The 21,315-nt window shown below is 41.8% G+C and overlaps 1 protein-coding gene and 1 pseudogene across 1 annotated transcript in view; both read right to left on the bottom strand.

Moving 5' to 3' along the window:
• The window catches only part of JAZF1 (JAZF zinc finger 1), a 343,427-nt gene that overhangs the window by 29,582 nt on the left and 292,530 nt on the right, over window positions 1-21,315 (bottom strand). The gene's annotated exons all lie outside the window — the stretch shown is intronic.
• LOC132372185 (heterogeneous nuclear ribonucleoprotein A1-like 3) lies at window positions 14,960-21,025 on the bottom strand (annotated as a pseudogene).

Raw genomic sequence — 21,315 nt, 5'->3', positions numbered from 1 at the left:
CTGCATTGGAAGGCGGATTCTTAACCACTGGACCACCAGGGTAGTCCCCTACACCCATCCTTAAAAGTCTCTCTCCAATGCTACTTTCCCCAGGTAATGAAATACTAACTGAACTGTTGCCAAGTTAAAGTGACTTCTCCTTCCTTTGACCATTATAAACTTAATTTAAGGCTCTCAGGTTCAGGGCCTGATAGGAGCTTTATTTGCACACTTGTCTTCCCTTGCAACTAGATTCTCATCTCCTTGAGGACAGTGATTCCTTTTTACTCACCTCTCCATCCCCTGCAGACCTCAGAACTGGGTCTTCCAGCACAGTCATTAGACCCAGCTCCCTGATTGTCTATTTTCTAGAGTTGGTATAACATTTTTTGATTCTTGTCTGATACGCTGCTAAGGTATATGCAGATGCTCTGGGGTAAGTATCACATGGACTAAAAATCAATCATACTTGCTTCCATCAACATAATGTGTAATTTGGTCAAACAGATTTTCCAGGCATGGGATCTAACTGGAATGGTCATCTCAGTCCCTTTTCTCGGCCAGGGCGAGAGGGAATGAATTAACATTGTTTTGGAAGAATCTTAAAACACAGTGTAAATGAGCTTATCTAAAGTTCAGCATCACTTTGCCTGCTAAAGGTCTAAGGCCGCCACTGCCTGAGGAGGTTAGCCCCATCTTGGAGTGCGTCCGTGGGCTCGAGCCAGTTCCGGCCCTGCTCGTACACCAGGGAATCAGTTCAGGAGAGGAGATGAGGCTGGGGAAACCCCAGGGAGAGAGGTGGAGAGGGGAGAAAACTATTATACCCTTAGCAGAACGGGAGGCTTTTTCTGAGGCTTTGGAAACTAAGTCTGGACAGTTTTCTCTAAAAGTGGTATTGGTCCAGCACACCTTTCCCTTCCCTCGCCACTCCCTCAGGAACGAAAACCAGAAGTGCTGAGGGAGCTGCGATGTTATTCCTGGCCCCCGTGCGCACGGGAAGTGCCATAAATCTCTCAAGAAAGCCCAGGCTTGTGGGATTTCCAGAACCAACCCACCGATTTATGAGGATCAGATCATTCAGACAGATATCTGAGTCTTAGGTCCTTAGGAAAAACATGAATATACGGGAACATTCCTGTCACTTAGGGAAATGCTAATCTTTCAAGGTTCCCCACTTATTAGGATGTGCCTGACGCTGAGGGAAAAACATCAAAGCAGCACAGCCTGAATCAGGCCAGTCAGCAAACCTTTACTTTAGTTTCAGAATGACTTATCTGGGCAAGTTGCTCGTAGTTCACTGGGCAAGGAGAGATGGGAGAGGTGGTGTGGCGTGACACTGGTTTTGCATCTGGGCAGGAATATTGCTCAAATGGCCTTCAGGTCATCAAGACTGGCCTTGGCAAATATGAAATAGAGCAGTGGTTCTCAAACAAAGTCCCTGAACTGATAGTGGGCTGGCAGTGCTAAAGTTACCTGGGAGCTGCTGAAACCTCCCAATTCCTTGTTCTCCTCCTGGAATTTGACTCACAAAATCTAGGACGGGTCCTGGAATCCATATTTTTAAGATGCTCCCAGGTCAGTGGGTAAGTTAGGGAACTCCTGAAATACAGTACATCATGACAGAGGTGGCTGATGATTTAAGATCATGTCTTGATTCTAGAAGGATTCTTGACTGTGTACCACCCTGGAAAACCTGCTCCCGTCCCCGCCTCCCGTGCTCAGGAACGGCACCACCATCCACTCAGCTGTGCAGCAAAGTCATTCCTCTCTCTCCTCCTCCAGCAACTCATCCAGCTCCTCCAGGCTCTACTTCCAGAATATCCCGAGTCCATCCATGTGCCCCCACTAGCCTAGTCCCATCCCTGCCATCTCTCCTGGTACTGCTGCAATAGATAACCACCCCCAACATTCATTCACCTGTCAGAATAATCTTTTAAAAATGTAAAGCCAATCTTGACATTCTCCTGTTTAAAACCCTCCAAAGGCTTCACGTTACACTTACAAAACTGGGCAAACTTTTGTTGTCTGGGCATTTTTCTCCCTCCCCACCCATTTGAACCAGCCAGCCTCGTACACCCTCTTCTTTTTCTTCATCTGACTAAGATGTGTTCATTCTAAAACTCCGTTTGGATATCACCGCCTCCAAAAGGTCTCCTGTGACTCCCCACCCCAAGGCTGTGTACACACCAAGCTTGTCTCTACCAGGGAACCTAGCATCCTGTGTGGATTTCATCGTCTGTCTCCCCCTGCCAGTCTCTGGGTTACTTGAGGACAAGGGTGATGTCTTTCATCTCTGTGCATATGTTTGGCATGTAGTAGGCACTCAAATGTTTGTTCTGTGTATGGACAATAATACCTCCAAGTGACACCTGAAAAATAATCATTCTAGGAGCGCAGGAGGTACTGAGCACTTCTGAAGGGCACACAAATGAATCGGTCATACCTCACATTTTCAGGAGTCGGAGAGGACAGCCAGCAGGAGTGCGCTTTGGAGAAAGGCAGACCTAGGTTAAAATCCAGGCACCCAAACTTACTGTGTGCCCTCGCGCAAGTTAGTTAGTTAACATCTCTGAACTTCTGGTTTCCATTCATACATAAAGTGGGGATATGAATCACGTGCTCAGCAAAGCACCCAACACATTCTAGGTGTCCTGACACAGGTGACTAACATTGTCATTCTTATTACTCCAGGCAGGCAAACCACAGGCTAACTCTAATGCCCCTCACCAAGCTGGGGTAGGGACCAGAGGGGCTCTCTGCTTCCATAAATATTTTTTTCCATAAATCATACCTCTTGATTTGCTTTCCTCCTTAGGTAATCTCTGTTTTCACATTGTTTCTGAAAAGCCAACTGCACTGGACTCAACAGAGTTCAGTTACCTGATTTCACGCCTACTCTTAGGAGAGAATTTGAGGGGGCTCAGGACACACCCTGCCCTTTCTGCCCCCTTCCCTCCAAAGTGCACGTTTCCATTTTCCAGTCTCATCCTCGTTATTGCTGTAACAGCTGTCAATACTTTGCTGAGTACCAAAAGTGGTAAAAGCCCTGGATTTGAAGCCTGAATCCTTTTTGTCTTTCTCTGGGTAAGTTATGCCAGCCTAGTTTCTTCAAATGTCAAGTATTAAAAGTGCTTTTATCTCACTAATAATAATTAGCTTTGGCAAACAAGAAAGTAAAAGGCACAGTTGGATCGTTCTCAAAAATCGATTGCACAAATAAAATCAAGGAGAGTATCCCGGGTTTAAGATGCAAGGCGTGGGTGAGGCTGTGTATAAATCCCAACACAGCAGAGATGGTGAGGGGTGTCTTCCCAGGGATGATGGAGGTGGCGGGCGACTTTCCGTCCCTCTTCCTGGAGAGAGGTCTGCGCGCTGGTGTGTAGGGCAGGTTTCCACAATGAGCGCTCTATACTGAAAAATCCCCTAAGACTAGAGGCAGGCTTTCCTATTACTGCTCTGTAGCTTGGAAATCCCAGCTAGTGATGACTTTATGGGTTTGTATGGTCTAGACAAGAGGTTTACTCTTTGGTGAAATTGCTCCGAGGGGGAGGCCCCTGTGAAAATTCCCATCCAACTAATTACCATTCAGAGGGCAGGCTACAGGGAGGGCGCTAGGCTCTGGCAGAGGCTGCGGTTGGAAAGCCATACTCCCAGCTTTATCACTGGCTACGTTTATTTTCCTTCCTGTCAAAACAAGGACAGGAAAGGGGAACAAGAGTGCTAGTCAGAAAGATCAACTCAGGGTAGTAGGGGAGAACAAAAAAGGAAGGCTGCCCAGAGCTCCGACTGAGAGGGCTGGGCCTTCACCAAGGATAGGGAAATACCGACCATCTGTCTGCTTCATATTTTCTACATCACTTATTTCAGCTTTCTCAGCAACTTTAGATCTTTAGAAGCGACCATGTAAAGATACAATGGTCTGAACGAGGTATGGGGTAAAATGCTTCCAAAAATATCAGTGTCACAGTGCTAAAACCCAGAGGAACTCACAACTATTTTCACCTCAGGTTTTACGGGACCCATAGAGGTAGGTGGCAGTATCTGTTCCTTCAATATTTGGAAGAAATCATTTTCACCTACCCCAGGACAGAGCCGAGAGAAAACACCTGTCTTGAAATCTCTGAGTTCTGGTGAACTGACTCTTTGGGAGGGAAAAAATGGCATTCTGTGAAGGGAAATGAAGACTGCACTCCCCGAGGTTCACATCCAAACACAAAACATCTCTGGTGGGAGATCACGTCCAGAAACCCTTCCGGGCCACACCTGCCCCACACAGGAGCCTTCTTTGCCATTGGCACCCGTCTGCTCTCATATTATCTTGCACTAATATCAGACACAGTTTTCTCACTGGTATCTTTGTTGTGACACAGTTTCTTCTCTTTTCCCTTGAGTCCCTCAAGGTGTAGACTGTATCTTTTCCCACCTTTACTTTATTCAGATGTATCTAATGATGGTCTTCATGCTGAGTGCTCAGTTAGTGCCTAAGATGGGTAACTGATCAAAGAGAAATCTCTACCAAAAAAAAAAAAAAAAAGGGCACACCGAAACACGAACATTTTTCTTCCTCTTTGTGGTTAAGCTCTAGTGAAGGACCCTGTGCTCTTTCTGGGAATGGGGAATCTGGGAACATTCCAGGATCTGCAGGCCCAGAAGAAATTGCATGGCTACGGTTTGATGAGGTCTCGTGAATGAAGAACTACGATTACAGCACAACTGATGATGAGGACACACTCAGTATTTTGCCTTGGCTGGAGTGACTGAGAGGAATAAGCACTAGAATGGAAATCAGGCAGGTTGGGTCTTGATGCTGTTTTGACCGAATTGGGCCACATGACCTTGGCTTGACACTACACTTGTATGAAAGGGTGAGTCTAGGTCACTGGCTTTCAAATTTTCTGACCATGATCTGGTAAAAAGTAAACATTTTATATCACCACTCAGAAAATAACACACACACACACACACACACACACAAAACTACAGGTTTCCTCAGATAATATTTATCCTTACTAAGTGTGAAACACCATATTTTCTATTTCTTTCTTTCCTTATTTTAAAAAATGCTGGTCATAACTTACAAATTACAATAGCTAAGGTGATCTTGACACATATTTCTGGTTCTAAAATTCCACAGTGTAAAGATCTCATGCTATTTTATGGCATGTTGTTTTTCCTCTGTTGCTTCATCAGGAGGAGTTTGGGGCAGTAACACACCTCCAAAATTCAGGGGTGTTAAGGAATGACAACTTAGGTAATGAAGCCACTGTACCACCCGCCACTCCCCCAGGAATCCACTCCCACAGGGTGGAGGAGGGGAGGGAGCTGCTCTCTGACTGTCACTTTAAAGAGCGCAGGAAGTGGAACGGACCCCCTTCCATCCAAGTCACAGAATCTCTGCCCTTTCTCGGCAACAAGTACTAAAATGGTTTGAGGCCGCCCCAGTCTTAAGACATTTATTTTTACCAATTCGTCTTTGTCAGTCTCCTATTCTTTTGACTATTCTAAGGGCATTTGTACTGAACACAAAAGACCATGGAGATGAACATGTCACAGCAATACTGCTGTTCTGTCACTGAATAAATTGAGGCCATTCAGACTACCTCACAGACATGCATTGTGAGTTTTTTTTTAATATTGAAGTATAGTTGATTTATAATGTTGCGTTAATTTCTGCTGTACAGTAAAGTGACTCAGTTATACATATTCTTTTTCATATTCTTTTCCATTATGGTTTAATCACAGGATATTGAATATAGTTTCCTGTGCTATACAGTGGGACCTTGTTGTTTATCCGAGTTGGTTTTTCTCATAATCATATTTTTACACTGGCCTTGATCCCCTTGGGCCAAGCCAGAGAGTAAGGCAAATCTTTGGGAACCTGATTTACCCTACCTGTGTTGACCAGACCTCCACCATCTCTTTCCTGAGAGATTTGAAGGGACTACGTTCAACCAGCCTCAAGGGCATGGTTCAGGGCTCGAGGATGGAGCCAAGTGAACTGGCCCACATGGGAATCAAACCCAGGACCTCAGATTTAGTCACCCCAGGCTCCGGTCCCTTGAGCCAACTTTAAGTCCTGGAGCTCCTTTGGGCGAGGGACGATGACTTACTACCAGCCTGCAAAGAACCGGCATTCAGAACTGATTCTGTTTAGTATCTTGCTCTGTCAATGAGAAGAGTCAACAACAGCTATTAACCAGGCACCTAAGTAACAATATGGTTTATTAGGTTAATAAATTCAGGCCACTCAAAGCACTTTCTAGACAAGAACCTGATATCACTCTGAAGGAGCCACAAATTGCCGTCTTCTGGAAGATGACAAAAGAGGCAAAATGTTCCGAGAAAATATCCATTCACTTTTCATCCCTGTCATCTTTCCAAAATATACTATTATATAATAGAAAATACAGACAAAGTGAACAGAAATTCTAGGAGGCTGTGAGATGCTATTTTTAAAGAGGCACAGCTACCATGAAAATGAACCTACTTTCCAATACAGCATAATTCATTTTCCAGTTTGCCATTCTTGCTTGACAGAATTAAAATGACAATGTTCATTCAGTATGCCACATTTATAGCTTTTGCTAAAGGGCTCCTACGTGGCAAAGGACAAGCTTTCTGGTCTTGGCAAACCTTCCTCTTTTGATGATGCCAGAAAATAGATCTTTATTGTGAGCCAAAAAAAAAAAAAAGATAGAGAGAGAAAAAATCTTCTTTGGAATATTTATTACTTATTCATTTAGGAAACACAGCCCTATAGATTATTTACAAATGTGTTAACTGGATTCTACTAAACTTTCAATTTGTTATTTACTTGCCAAGTACTAAGTATTAGTTACCAATAGTATGCTTCTGTAATGCATGTTTATTATATAGTTATTCCAGAAACTCTGATTAAAATTTTTTTTAATTCCAATTTTTATACTTGTAGTTACTTCATAATTTTAATTTTATGGTTTTAGTTTCCAAAAAGGTCTTATTCATCTCCCAGCAAAGAAAACCCCTCCAGGCTGAGGTGTGTTGTCTACAGGTGGTGGTAGGAACCCACCTAGCCTGTCACAAGCATCTCCAGGCAGGCGCCCTCCGGCACCTCACTCACAAGTGAGCTGTAACATTTTAATTATATGCTTATAAAAGTTAATCATTTGTCAAGTTTTGTTAGTCTTACGAAAATAATTTTCCTTTAGGTACAGCATAGCATATTCTAAATTATATACACATATATTACTGAAACCAAGTGACTCTAATTAAACATTTTTTTCAAAGACTGTTTCCTTTTAATGGCAGTGAAATACTGTTGGTAGCATCAACATGCTCTGCCAAAATGAACTTCACCAAGGTGAATTTTAGGGAGACTGTCAACACAATAATGGCCTAGAACTTTGTGCAAAGTTCTTACATTAGAAAGTGGTCATTTAAGGGTGTCACTTGGGGGCCTGTTCAAGATACAGGACCATGATCGTGTTTCAAAGACATCATCCTGAATTGAATGCCTGGCACTGGTCCTGGTAATTGTTAGAGCCTTGGAGTTCAGCCTGGGTAACACCGTACATTTCTTTTCTTTTCTTTTTTTTTCAAATTTTGAATTTTATTTAATTTATTTTTTATACAGTAGGTTCTTATTAGTTATCTGTTTTATACATATTAGTGTATATATGTCAATCAAAATCTCCCAGCACACCATACATTTCTGCCTGGCAGACAGAAACTGGAAGAGGACAGCCAATAGAAAAGCATGTCAAGGTTCTTTCCACCCCTGAGTTTAAGATTCTATACAACTGTTTTCTTTCTTTTTTTAACATTTTTAAAATTTATTAAAAAAAAATTTTTGGCCGTGCCCTGCGGCTTGCGGGATCTTAGTTCCCTGACCAGGTATCAAACCCAGGCCCTCTTCAGTGAAAGCGCAGAGTTCTAACCACTGGACACTGGGGAGTTCCCTATGCAACTGTTTCAAGTCAAACGTTGTGACGAGGATGTTCACTAGGACCCAGTTATATAGCACATAGAGAGCTCGAGATAGCTCACGTGGAAAGTACCATTTTCACTATTTGCTATAAGAGAAATCTGCTTTACATGTATTTTTTCTTGTTACTTGAAAATTACGGTAATTTTGAAAAATATATCTATTTGAAAACTAAAAATCCTCCCAGACCCAGGCTGCAAAGAGATGTCTTAGCTGGTAGGCAATGACGGGTGCCGTCTAGCTATTTTATGCAAAATTATTTTGACAAGAGGAAAAGCAGTTTCCCTGAGAGTGACTTGTTCTTGGACGTGTAAGCATCTGGAACATCTTGGCTACCTTTTTTGCCTTTAGAAAAAAAAAAGTAATAGGTAGAAAACACAGCACATCATGGCATGATTAGATTTCAAATTCCTGTATACTGGTCTCCCAACCAACTTTAGACTCTCAGGGGTGATTTTCTATGTGTGTTTCCATACCAAAGAGAGCCTGAATTGGCTAGACTAAAAAAAAATTCAGTCCAGTGGAGTATGAAACACATCTCTGATAAGATCAAGCCAACTTGTTGCTGTTCTGATGAATACAAATTATCACCAGCATCCCGTTTTCCGAGGAGCGACTATGTAAGTCTGGTGGCAAGGGGCTTGAGTGCGTGGCCAGCATCCTTTCCGTTTCAGGTACCAGAAAGGTTCCAGCAGCCTGTTTCTCCCTTCTTGTCAGATACCACTTCCCTTTTAGTGCCTTTCCAAGGAGTATGAACAAAGCCCGGGGACAGAAGCAGGGAGTTTCTGTACCTGGATTGTCTTTTTGGCAAGAACAAATTAGCTTAAAGCATTCTCATTTTCCGGCAGATTCTGTCCGTAATGCTGTGCAGCTGCGTGCGCCTGGGGATCCTTTTATTGTTAAAAGTAGACCCACGTGGAAAAGACATTAAAATAAGTTTGCTGCTATGATACCCACGAAGATGAAAGGGCTTCTCTGATTTTAATATGCTGAGTTTTAGACGGGAAGGAGAATGAAAAGGGTTCTTTGGAAACACACACGTTTGGCTGGGCTACGAATTCATCAGGTGTTAAATCCCCATCACCTTCGCAGTAGAGGTGTAGGGCAGCGCTGAGCGTCTGCTTGTTTGTGTTTTCAGTGGAATCCGCGCCGTTTTCCAGGCTTACAATGTGTGGCTCTCTTTAGCACTCATATTTCGGTTCTGGTACTTGCTTCCAGAGGAAAATTAGTGAAAGTGTGTACTGATGGGAGCTGGCATACGAATGAGCTCTGGACCCTAGCTTAAAGAGACTGCATTCTTTTGGGGGGTAGGGAGTGTGCCCTTTAAAATAACTTTATCTTGTGATATTTCTTGATATTTTTTGGCCAGTGCAGAGACCCCTGCTGGGACAAAGAAAAAGCAACAACAATCGAGGGCCAAAACCATGCCATGAACTATGTTTCTAGCACCAGGTGAAACATGACATAAAGACCGTCAAGGTTTCTTGTGGGAATTCTTAACAGTGGACATATTTTTACTGTGTTTGATTAAACAATAACACAGTTAAGAGAAGAGATGAAATTCAGGTTTATAACTAAATGTAAATGGTTAAGCATGGTATTGCTAAAATGGTAGGACTCAAAAATATTTTCATTAGAAGATAAATTATTGATGCCTTTTTGTTACTGCAAATATTAAATCTGAAGATAAGCTGTTATTAAGTGGCTGCCCATTATAGAAACGGGGTTTATTTAGAGTTTCAGAGGATGTGCTTGATGCGGGCTGAAACTGAGCAGCTTTAATTTTCTTTCCTGTAAAATTCTCACCATCTCATGGAAAGCAAAATATTTTGGATATTGGAAGACCCAGATGCTATAATTTTCTATCGGAAACACTGATTCTGTGTCTTGAGACCCAGTGTCTGGCAACTAGTTCTTCTTCATTTAATAAGTGTAGCAATTGTTTTATTTGACCATGCTATCGTTTCTGCAGAGTTCCAAAGCTGAGAATAAAGGATTCTGCTGTCTTTCTTCAACAGAGAGGAAATTCCAGAGATTTTCTTCTCCACCTACTGCGTGTATTTACTTCCTTTGTTCTTAAATGGTTTGTTTACAGCAGAGGAAATGCTCTTTGCTCTTTCAAGGAGTGAGTGGAAGTTGTGGGCTCCTGTTCCTCATTTCTGCCTGGGCCAACAATTTTTTTTTTTTTTTAACTGAGGTAAATCCAATGCACAGATCTTAAGTGTCTAATTCAGTTAGTTTGATAAATGTCTACCTTTGTGTAACCAACATCTCAATCAAGATATGGACTATATCCATCAGTCCAGAAAGTTCTCTTGGGTACGACCCTTCCCCGCATTCCCTGAGTCCACTGCTATTCAGATCTCCATCATTACGGATCAGCTACCTCTATTTGAATTTCATATGTACTCTTTGGTGTCTGGTTCCTTTCACTCAGTGTAATTTTTTTTTTTTTTAATAAATTTATTTATTTTTGGCTGCATTGGGTCTTTGTTGCTGCTCATGGGCTTTCTCTAGATGCAGCAAGCGGAGGCCACTCCTCACTGCGGTGCACGAGCTTGTCGTTACGGTGGCTTCTCTTGTTGCAGAGCACAGGCTCTAGGCACGCGGACTTCAGCAGTTGTGGCTTGCGGGCTCTAGAGTACAGGCTCAGTAGTTGTGGCGCATGGGCTTAGTTGCTCCACGGCATGTGGGATCTTCCCGGACCAGGGCTCGAACCTGTGTCCCCTGCATTGGCAGGTGGATTCTTAACCGCTGTGCGACCAGGGATGTACCCAGTATAATGTTTTTTGTTTTTTTTTTTGGTGTAACTGTACTTTGTTCTTTTTTTTTTTTTTATCACTAAATAGTATTCCATTGTATGGTCAGATCACAATTTGTTTATACGTGTACGTGGAGATAGCCTAGTTAACAGTCTGGGCTATTGCAAATAAAGCTGCCCTGTATATCCTTGCACCTGTCTTTTGTGGACGTATGCTTCCATTCCTCTTGGGTAAATACCTAGAGTGGTACTGCTCAGCCAACATCACTTTGGTTTTGAAGCCTGAAGCCCTGGAGAACCTATATGACCTCTGTAGGGCTCTCCCTCCTTGGCTGGGTGGAGGAACAGTGACATCTGATGCCCTCTTCTCTCAGAGCAGCTTTGAGGATGTTCTCTGTCCTTCACAGGAAAGAGGGCAAGGAGTTTCCCGGACACTGTACTCAAAACTCACCTGGTCCCGAAGACCTTGAGATGCCCTTTACATGGCTCTAAGACCTGGACATATCTTATCAGTGAGATGTTCAGTGGGGCATCTGACAGAGACGGTGGGACAAAGGGGTGCCCCCCCCAGATAGTGATGGCGGTTGGGCCTATGTGGGCGCATTTTTCAACAAGGGAGGGGAGAGAGCTCGTTGATAAGTGTGTGTATCTGTTAGAAACATCCAATATTCCATTCTCTTCATGCTTTGAAGTTCCACAATTAAAAGGGTTATTATTGCTACCTTTACTAAAACAACAAGACAAACTATAAAAATCTGTAAACCTGCTAACGCTTTTACTTCTACCAGCTCTGGTCATAAAATGGTTATCTTAAATGCTCCTGTATTTCTGATAACAAATAGTGTCATTTTTGTTCTCAGATATGACACCCCTTCCTCTGGAAAATATGCCCATGCCCAAAGCACATCATTAGCAAATGTCACCAGTAATGCACATTCCTGGAATCAACCTTCTCTGAGGTTAGTACAGACAAAAAATAAACATGCACAAGTGGTCCTGGCCAGGGCTGGTGAAATACTGTCTAAAAGGGCAGGATTCAGTTAAGAGCACGAAATGTTTTCTTTGTTTTGAACGTGCTGGATAGCTACTTCAGGAAGCCCTGACAGCCTGACGTGTCGGCCATTTCCACCACTGAGCCGGTGGTTCCTGAACGCACTGGGTGCCTTGGATACAGAGTAGGGCTTTCAGAGCTAATGTCCTTTCTAAATGGGAGGTTTAAGTAGAGACAGTGTTAACACAAGCAGTTGTTCCTGTCCCTATCTTTATCACATTAATCCTCATGGGGAGGTAGGCATTGTCTCCAATGTATACATGAGGAGGCCGAGCTTACAAAGGCTTAAGGCCATCTGTCTCTCAAGCTGCAGAACCAAGATTTGAATCCAGATCCCTCTGATGCCAAAAGCTCTCACCACTTTACCTCTATGTTCCCAGGGTTTTAGAAGATGGCCCAGAAAACTCCAGGTTTACAGAATACCTTTTGTCAACATATCTGGGTCTGCTTACGAATTCCCTAAGCTGACATACCATAATGATCATGCTCTAAAATTGTGTGCCCCAAATCACCTTCCCACTGATCTCACCTTATTCCAACTGCTTTGGAATTCACATTGCCTCACAATTTCTAAGACATTTTGTGGATGTGAATATATAGATTATAACTGCACTAAAACAGTATGGAAAGAATGACTCTATGTGTACCTCTATCTTGTCTAGCTAATCATCCATGCTAGTAATTTAGCCCACCTGTGTGTATATGTCATGTTCATTAAGTGTCTGCTCTACATGTGTATAACCTGCTTCTACTGAGAGATGTAAGTTCTAATCCATAAGGGCTATGCCTTCTGCTTTTTTGTACTCCCAATACCTGGAACAGTGACTGTAACAAAATAGATGCTCCATAAATTATGTGAAATGAGAAGATACCCCATCCTGGTGCTGTGGAAAACAGGGTCACTCACTTGGGGACTGCTGAACTTGGGCCAGTTTTCACTTAGATGAGCCTCGATTTCTTTTGTCTTTAAAGTGGGGTTAATAAATGGTGATGTGAATGTTTTTGTGCACTATAAAGATATAATCTATTATAATTACAGATCAGCATCGATTTGATTGCTTTCTTCAAGTCAAGAAAATGTTTTGTTTGGGAAGGTCTCTTATGAGTGACGTAGTTGAGGAAAAATAATTGAAGTACTATCTCGTCGTTGCCATCCTTACTCTAACCGACGCTTTGAGTAGTAAGAGATTAAAAATAAGCAGCTGCATAATGCAGTGGGGAAGGAAGCAAATTAGCTACAAGACTGGGCCGTAACACTCAGGAAGCAGGATAAAATTTTTACAAGTCAATCAATGAAGAAGATGAAAGGCCAGTGATTAGAACAAAGCAGTATATAAACAAACAAGCAAACAAGTCATAGGCCAGGAAAGGGTGTGTTAGTGACCCTGAATATACGCAAGCCAGAGAGTACAGCAACATGAAGTCATTCTCCAGCTAAAGACGGCACGTTTATGTGAAAAGGGAAATATAAATCAAGGCCATTTTCTCAATGGGAAGAGTTTAGAGAATGTTTTTTAGGCACTGCCCAGATATTTAACTCTTTAGGGCAGAATCTGTTAGAAATACCAAACCCTGGCCTCAGGACTTTATAAGTAGGTCACAAAATTCAGTCAGGCTGAAATATTTCGCTTTTCTTCTTTTCCGCCATTAAATAGGATGGGATTTCTCTCTCTGAGGTTTTTCCTTCTGTTTCATTCTCTTCTTTTGGGTGGGTGGGTGGAATTATGTTAGTTTAGACCTTACCTTAGTTATCTTTTCCTCTCAGATTTTCTGCCTTTAGTAAGGCTGTTTAGGTGTATTTCGTTTTCTAAAAATAAAGGGATTGGGGGAGAGTTCACCTCAACTCCACTCAGACAGAGTTTCTAAATGTCAAGCTAAATTTTGTCAGTTCTATCAGTCATTTCCATCCTGAGGGTAAAATTAATACTTTACTTTTTAAAATGATTTGCTGTTTATTAGTAACTCCGGAGAACTGCAAAATGTTATAATCTGAGCAACCTATTGCCAAAACTATAAAGGAATGTTAAAGGTCTACTATCAGGCCAGATAGTAGGAGACACAGGAATATGAAATGAAACAACACAATGCAGAAACTTAAATTACGCATTAATAGATATAATCTGTGACTTCATGGTCGTTATAGGCCGCCTAAACAAGAAAACAAAAAAATTGGTTTAATTTCCTTTGGTACCTTTCTCTGGTTTAATTTTTCCCAAGTGGGCCAAAAAATATATGCAAATATTTTCCAGGAGAGACTGTGCAGTGCTATTATAACCAGAAATCCAGCCAACTCTTTCCACGGCTGCTCCACTAAGACATAAGCAAGCATTCGTTCAGTCCCATTGGACTCATGTCTGGAAGCTAAGCAAGTAGATTACAGTAACTTTTCTCCAAGCAAAGTGGAATACAGGTTAACCCAGGCAAGAAAACACACAGCTATGACAAGACGGGTCCCATTTAAAAGCAGTGGTTTCCCAACTCTGGCTGCAGGTTGGAATTACCTAGAGAGAGGTTTTAAAAACCCCCAATGCCCAACCCACCAACCGGATCAGGGTCTCTAGAGTGGAGCCCATGGACAATTTCAGGATGAGCTTTTAAAAACTGTTTTGCAAGCCTGAATATTTAACAGCTGGCTCCCTGGAGTCAGCTCCAACTCACCCTTAAAGAAAACTAAACCGCTAAGTTCTTCAGTTCTGACCTGCTATTTGAACGATGGAGTGTGGGGTAAAAGTGAGGGTTACTGTGAATGAAGGTGAGCCACAGTTCCAGTATCTTAATGTATTTTTGTATTGTAAGTTTAGAAGTAGTAACTGGGGCAGCTAAATGGCTGAAGGTCTAATGAGGTTTTTTTTTTTTTTTTTAAAGACATATTTATTCAGCATCATGATCAGACTATTACATTTAGCAATCAACAGCATGGGTGCCAAAAAAAAAAAAAACACACCTACATTAAAACCCTTTGTTGGAATGCTTTACACTTACCACAGAACAAAAACTAAAAGAACCTGTTATACAATTGGTCACAAATACAGTCCTCGAGTTTTTTGCCCATACACATGCGTATCGTCTAAAACATGTCTTCTTTGTAGCAGCTAGGCCCTGCCACCACTGTGCTTGGCTGAGTTCACAAATCTGTTGTACCCTGTAGCTTCCCTGTCACTTCTCTGGCTCTCCTCTCCTGCTGAGCTTTGTTTCCTGGCAGTAATTAAAACCTCCTGCCGCTGCCATAGCTCCTGCTGCTGCTGGAACCACCATAGCCACCTTGGTTTCGGAGTTTGGCAAAGTATCGGCCTCCACCACCATAGAGGCGAGAACTTCTGCCTTCAAAGTTTCCTCCTTTCACGGGTCCAAAATTTGCAGATTGATTGTTGTAACTGCCAAAATCATAGTAGCTTCCACCATCTCCAAAACTGCTTCCATCACTACTGAATCCATTATAGCCATCCCCACTGCCACCATATCCACCGCCACCGTGGCTGCCACCAAAGCCACCTCGACCACTGAAGTTTCCTCCACGACCAAAGCTGTCATTCCCACCAAAACCGCCTCCACGACCACCACCAAAGTTTCCAGAACCACTTCGACCTCTTTGGCTGGATGAAGCACCAGCCATCTCTTGCTTCCATAGGGCTTTCCTTACTTCACAGTTCTGGCCATTCACAGTGTGGTATTTCCGAATGACAATCTTGTCTGCGGAGTCATGGTCATCAAAGGTTACGAAAGCAAAGCCTCTCTTTTCCTACTGCCTTGGTCAGTCATGATTTCAATCACTTCAATTTTCCCGTACTGTTCAAAATAATCTCTCAGGTGATGTTCTTCAGTGTCTTCTTTAATGCCACCAACAAAAATCTTTTTCACAGCTAAGTGGGCACCAGGTCTTTGAGAATCTTCTCTTGAGACGGCCCTCTTTGGTTCCACAGCTCTTCCATCCACCTTGCGTGGCCTTGCCTTCATGGCTGCACCCACCTCCTCTGCAATGGCATATGTGACAAACCCGAAGCCTCTGGAGCACCTGGTGTTTGGTTCCCTCATTACCACACAATCTGTGAGCGTCCCCACTGCTCAGAATGGCTCCTCAGACTCCCATCGGTTGTTTCAAAGCTCAAACATACGATGAAGAGCTTCTGCAGCTGTTCGGGCTCTTTGGGAGACTCTGACTTAGATATGATGGCAGTGGAGGGGGGAGACGTCAACAATGCTTACCGTGCGTCCACGGGCAGAAAGGAGTAATCTACCGAACATATCTCTAATGAGGTTTTTAAAAAGGTGTTAATATAATAATGATTAATGTGGAAAAAAAGTATGAGTACACTGGAAAGACCTCATTTTTGGAAGTGACAGACACGGGACTTTGTGCAAATTAACCTTATTAAGCCTCTATTTCTTTAATCTGTACATGGGAATTAATAATGCTGTCTCAGTGGGGTTGGTGTTAGGATTAAATAATCATACATAAGCATACATAGTAAAAAATCTAAGTTACCTTTCCTTCTCAGTAGTTATACTCAGATTATTATTACTTTTAAAGGAGAATGGTATGAATTGTTTTAACACTTTATTTTCAGGGCATTTAATCACGTTTATCTTTTTTTATATATATATTTTTTAATTGAGGTACAGTTGATTTACAACATTGTGATAGTTTCAGGTGTATAGCAAACTGATTCAGTCATATAGATAGATAGATAGATTTTTTTTCAGATTCTTTTCCCGTATAGGCTATTACAAAACATTGAGTATAGTTCCCTGTGCTATACAGTTAGGTCCTTGTTGACTATTTTGTACATAGTAATCACATTTATCTCTAATTCTTTTTTTTTTTTTAAGATTTTTTTGATGTGGACCATTTTTAAAGTCTTTATTGAATTTGTTACAATATTGCTTCTGTTTTATGTTTTGCTTTTTTGGCCCCAAGGCATATGGGATCTTAGCTCCCTGACCAGGGATCGAACCCGCACCCCCTGCATTGGAAGGCGAGGTCTTAACCACTGGACGGCCAGGGAAGTCCCCTATCTTTAATTCTTTATCTCTGTGATTTAAACCAGGGTGGGCAAACTATGGCCTGTGGACCAAATCTGTAAATAAGGTTCCACAAAAACTTTTAGTTTTATGGAACACACCATGTCCATTTGTTTGCATAGTTCTATAGCTGCTTTCCTGCTACAGCAGGAGAGTTGAGTAGCTGAAACAGAGGCCCCATCGCCTGCAGAGCCTGAAGTATTTACTATCTGGTCCTTCACAGAAAAGATCCTTGACCCACAATTTAAACCATTCTAAGCTTTCCTTAAGTGAATACTTTTAAAAAGTACATTAAAAAAGAACACAAAACAAATGAGGATAGAAAATGAAAAAAATGAGAAAAGAAGATTCCCCTAGGGTTTAGAAATTGCAAAATAAATCTTAGTTCCAGAATCCTTAAGAAATACTTGAAACTCTAGGATGAAACTGAGATCTAATTCTGTCTAGTCAAAACAGTGTATATATATTTTTATATATCTTTATTGGAATATAATTTTTAAAAATTTTTTAAATTTATTTTTGGCTGCGTTGGGTCTTCCATTGCTGCACGTGGGCTTTCTCTAGTTGCGGCGAGCGGGGGCTACTCTTCATTGCTGTGCGCGGCTCTCTCATTGTGGTGGCTTCTCTTGTTGCAGAGCACAGGCTCTAGGCACGTGGGCTTCAGTAGTTGTGGTGCACAAGCTCAGTAGTTGTGGTGCATGGGCTTAGTTGCTCTGCAGCATGTGGGATCTTCCCAGACCAGGGATCAATCCTGTGTCCCCTGCACTGGCAGGCAGACTCTTAACCACTGCGCCACCAGGAAGTCCTTATTGGAGTATAATTGCTTTACAGTGTTGTGCTAGTTTCTGCTGTACAACAAAGTGAAACAGCTATATGTATACATATATCCCCATATCCCCTCCCCCTTGAGTCTCCCTCCCACCCTCCCTATCCCACCCCTCTAGATCGTCACAAAGCACGGAGCTGATCTCCCTGTGCTATGCAGCAGCTTCCCACTAGCCATCTATTTTACATTTGGTAGTGTATATATGTCAATGCTACTCTCTCACCTCATCCCAGCTTCCCCTTCCCGCCCTGTGTCCTCAAGTCTGTTCTCTACGTCTGCGTCTTTATTCCTGCCCTGCCACTAGGTTCATCAGTGCCGTTTTTTCAGATTCCATATATGTGCATTAGCATATGGTATTTGTTTTTCTCTTTCTGACTTACTTCACTCTGTATGACAGACTCTAGGTCCATCCACCTCATTACAAATAACTCAATTTCGTTCCTTTTTATGGCTGAGTAATATTCCGTTGTATATATGTGCCACATCTTCTTTATCCGTTCTCCTGTTGATGGACATTTAGGTTGCTTCCATGTCCCGGCTATTGTAAATAGTGTTGCAATGAACATTGTGGTACATGTATCTTTTTGAATTATGGTTTTCTCAGGGTATATGCCCAGTAGTAGAATTGCTGGGTCATATGGTAGTTCTATCCTTAGTTTTTTAAGGAACCTCCATACTGTTCTCCCTAGTGGCTGTATCAATTTATATTCCTACCAACAGTGCAGGAGGGTTCCCTTTTCTCCACACCCTCTCCAGCATTTATTGTTTCTAAATTTTTTGATGATGGCCATTCTGACCAGTGTGAGGTAATACCTCATTGTGGTTTTGATTTGCATTTCTCTAATGATTAGTGACGTTGAGCATCTTTTCATGTGTTTGTTGGCAATCTGTATGTCTTCTTTGGAGAAATGTCTATTTAGGTCTTCTGCCCATTTTTGGATTGGGTTGTTTGTTTTTTTGATATTGAGCTGCATGAGCTGCTTGTATATTTTGGAGGTTAATCCTTTGTCAGTTGCTTCATTTGCAAATATTTTCTCCCATTCCGAGGGTTGTCTTTTCGTCTTTTTTATGGTTTCCTTTGCTGTGCAAAAGCTTTTAAGTTTCATTAGGTCCCATTTGTTTATTTTTGTTTTTATTTCCATTACTCTAGGAGGTGGGTCAAAAAGGATCTTGCTGTGATTTATGTCATAGAGTGTTCTGCCTATGTTTTCCTCTAAGAGTTTTATAGTGTCTGGCCTTACATTTAGGTCTTTAAACCATTCTGAGTTTATTTCTGTGTATGGTGTTAGGGAGTGTTCTAATTTCATTCTTTTACATGTAGCTGTCCAGTTTTCCCAGCACCACTTATTGAAGAGGTTGTCTTTTCTCCATTGTATATTCTTGTCTCCTTTGTCAAAGATAAGGTGACCATATGTGTGTGGGTTTATCTCTGGGCTTTCTATCCTGTTCCACTGATCTATATTTCTGTTTTTGTGCCAGTACCATACTAAGACAGTATATTTTAAAGAATATTTTATAAATGAAATTTTCTGCAAGACGACTATTACTTCTGCACCAGGAACGCATCCTGAATATGAAACTTGGAAGAGTGAATTTAGGAGGTAGAAACATGGAAAATTACTTATAACCTGACAATGAAAGTGACTGAAACCACATTAGTCAGGCAAAATAAGCTGATTTCTCCAACTACAGGTAAAATAACATTTCAAACATTGAAAAATGTACACAGTCAAAATGGTACAGGGTAGGGGTTTAAGAAACCATTTCCCCTGCTAATTTTTGATGTTTACATGGAATGTTCTTCAAGCAGCAAATAACTTACCAATGATGTTGACAGACTGAAAATGATACATCTTTACCACAACATATATTAATTCTCTCAGTGGGAAATTGCTAAAATAGACAAGGTGTCAGAAAGATTTCTTTACGTCTGAAGGAAAGGAAATGATTCCATTTCTTCCAAACATTCTTACATGAAAAATAATAAACTCTCACTTTTAAAATGTCTTTATTTTCATGGGGTTCTAAAGCTCTGATTATTAATTGGGGAGGTCATGGTTATCTGGTGCTGGCTATGAGTCAATCCATATTAAGTCAGGTATAAACACAGCCAGGTATAAAACTGCCCCCATAATTCACATTATATATGAATAAATATTCATAGAAATATTCAGAAAAGAGAATTGAAGAATTACACTACACTATCATGGCATTCCTTAGATCTACACAGTAAATGTTACACAGAGATGCTGGAAAGTAAATCTTCATGAAATAAAATGTAAGAGAAATATGGTGGTCTATCTAAAGAAAGGGACAAACGCCCAACACAAATGAACCCAATTCACTCTCTACAGAATGACCTCCGATTCTGTTCCTGAAGCAACTAGTTGAAGACTCTGGACCACAGAGACGAACATTTACTGAGTGTTTAAGGCATGCATATTTATCACGTTTAACTCTCACACAGAAACCTAAGTAATGGGTATCATCAGTGATTTGTAAAGGGCGAAGTTCGGTAGGAACTCAGTCTGTCTGCCTCGCGCACCTGTCCTGTCTTCAAAATGTCCAATCCTGATGGAACACAGGGTATCTGCCAACCATGAGCCCCCAGAGATGCCCCTAGGAAAAGAGGTCCTCTAATCAAAGTGACTAAATTTGGAAAGCTTTCTAAACCCTCCTCTTGGAGAATAACAATGTATATATTAAAGCCCTGTATTGAAGAAACCAGTTTACCTTTGTCTAACCCAACATTTCCCCAAACTTATTAGGGAATTCCTTTTCCCAATTACTATTTTGTGAAAGTTATATTCTGAAAAACACTCTGAGAAATATGACTGCGGTCACCTCCCTTGATGGGAGATGGATAAAAGAGAAATACATAAACTGTAAGAGAAAAATAAACATTTTCACCCATGGTCAAGGGGCAATGCTACTGAAGTGATGGTGTGATTCTAAGCGGCTTCTTCTTGCTCTTAGGATGACACCCTAAGTGCCCTGGTCCCTGCAGACCTCCTTGGCCTCATCTAACAAACACCCCACCACCTGGTCGACCTTCAGTACCTGGGACCTGCCAGGCTCCCCATCATGGAGCCTTTGAAAAACGCTGTCTGCTTGGCTGAATGTGCCTTCTTTCCCTCTTTACCTACCAACCTTTCAGGGAAGTCTTTCCTGACCCTGTCAAGTCCTTCTCTGTATGCTCTCCTATCACTGAGTTCTTCCATATAGCCAGTTTATGGTTACAATGTTATATTTATTGGTGTATTTATTTGATGAATGCCTGTCTATACCCCTATGGGAGTGAGGGGAAATATATTGCCTGTGCTCAGATGCAAAAAAGAAAAGGAGGAGACCTTTCCAGCCTCTTTCTACCATCTTCTATCACTGCTGACTTAATGGATCCCTTACTTGGGAGAAGGTTCTGCGCATGTTCAGCTCAGGGCCTGGGCGCACTCTGGTCTGCTCCCAGGCAGGCAAGCTTAGAAGGAATGTTTGAGAATAAGTTCAACTCAGGGAAGACAGTTGTTACAGATGCTAGCTAGCTCTATTCTGCAGTTTAGCCTTATGCAGTAATAAAGTCAATTTTAATCTTCACCTCCGAGTCTTGTTTTATTTTTCAAATTGCTTCCATTTGGGAGGGGAAGGCACGAAAGAGTGTTCTTGTTGGCCCCCTAAAATGCCAACATCTTCCACTAGGCCTCAGTCCATCAGGAAGAACA

This window comes from Balaenoptera ricei, chromosome 9, assembly GCF_028023285.1.
Source record: "Balaenoptera ricei isolate mBalRic1 chromosome 9, mBalRic1.hap2, whole genome shotgun sequence".
Lineage (NCBI taxonomy): Eukaryota > Metazoa > Chordata > Mammalia > Artiodactyla > Balaenopteridae > Balaenoptera > Balaenoptera ricei.
Note: the sequence above shows the minus strand (reverse complement) of the source record. Positions and strands in the feature narration are given on the sequence as shown.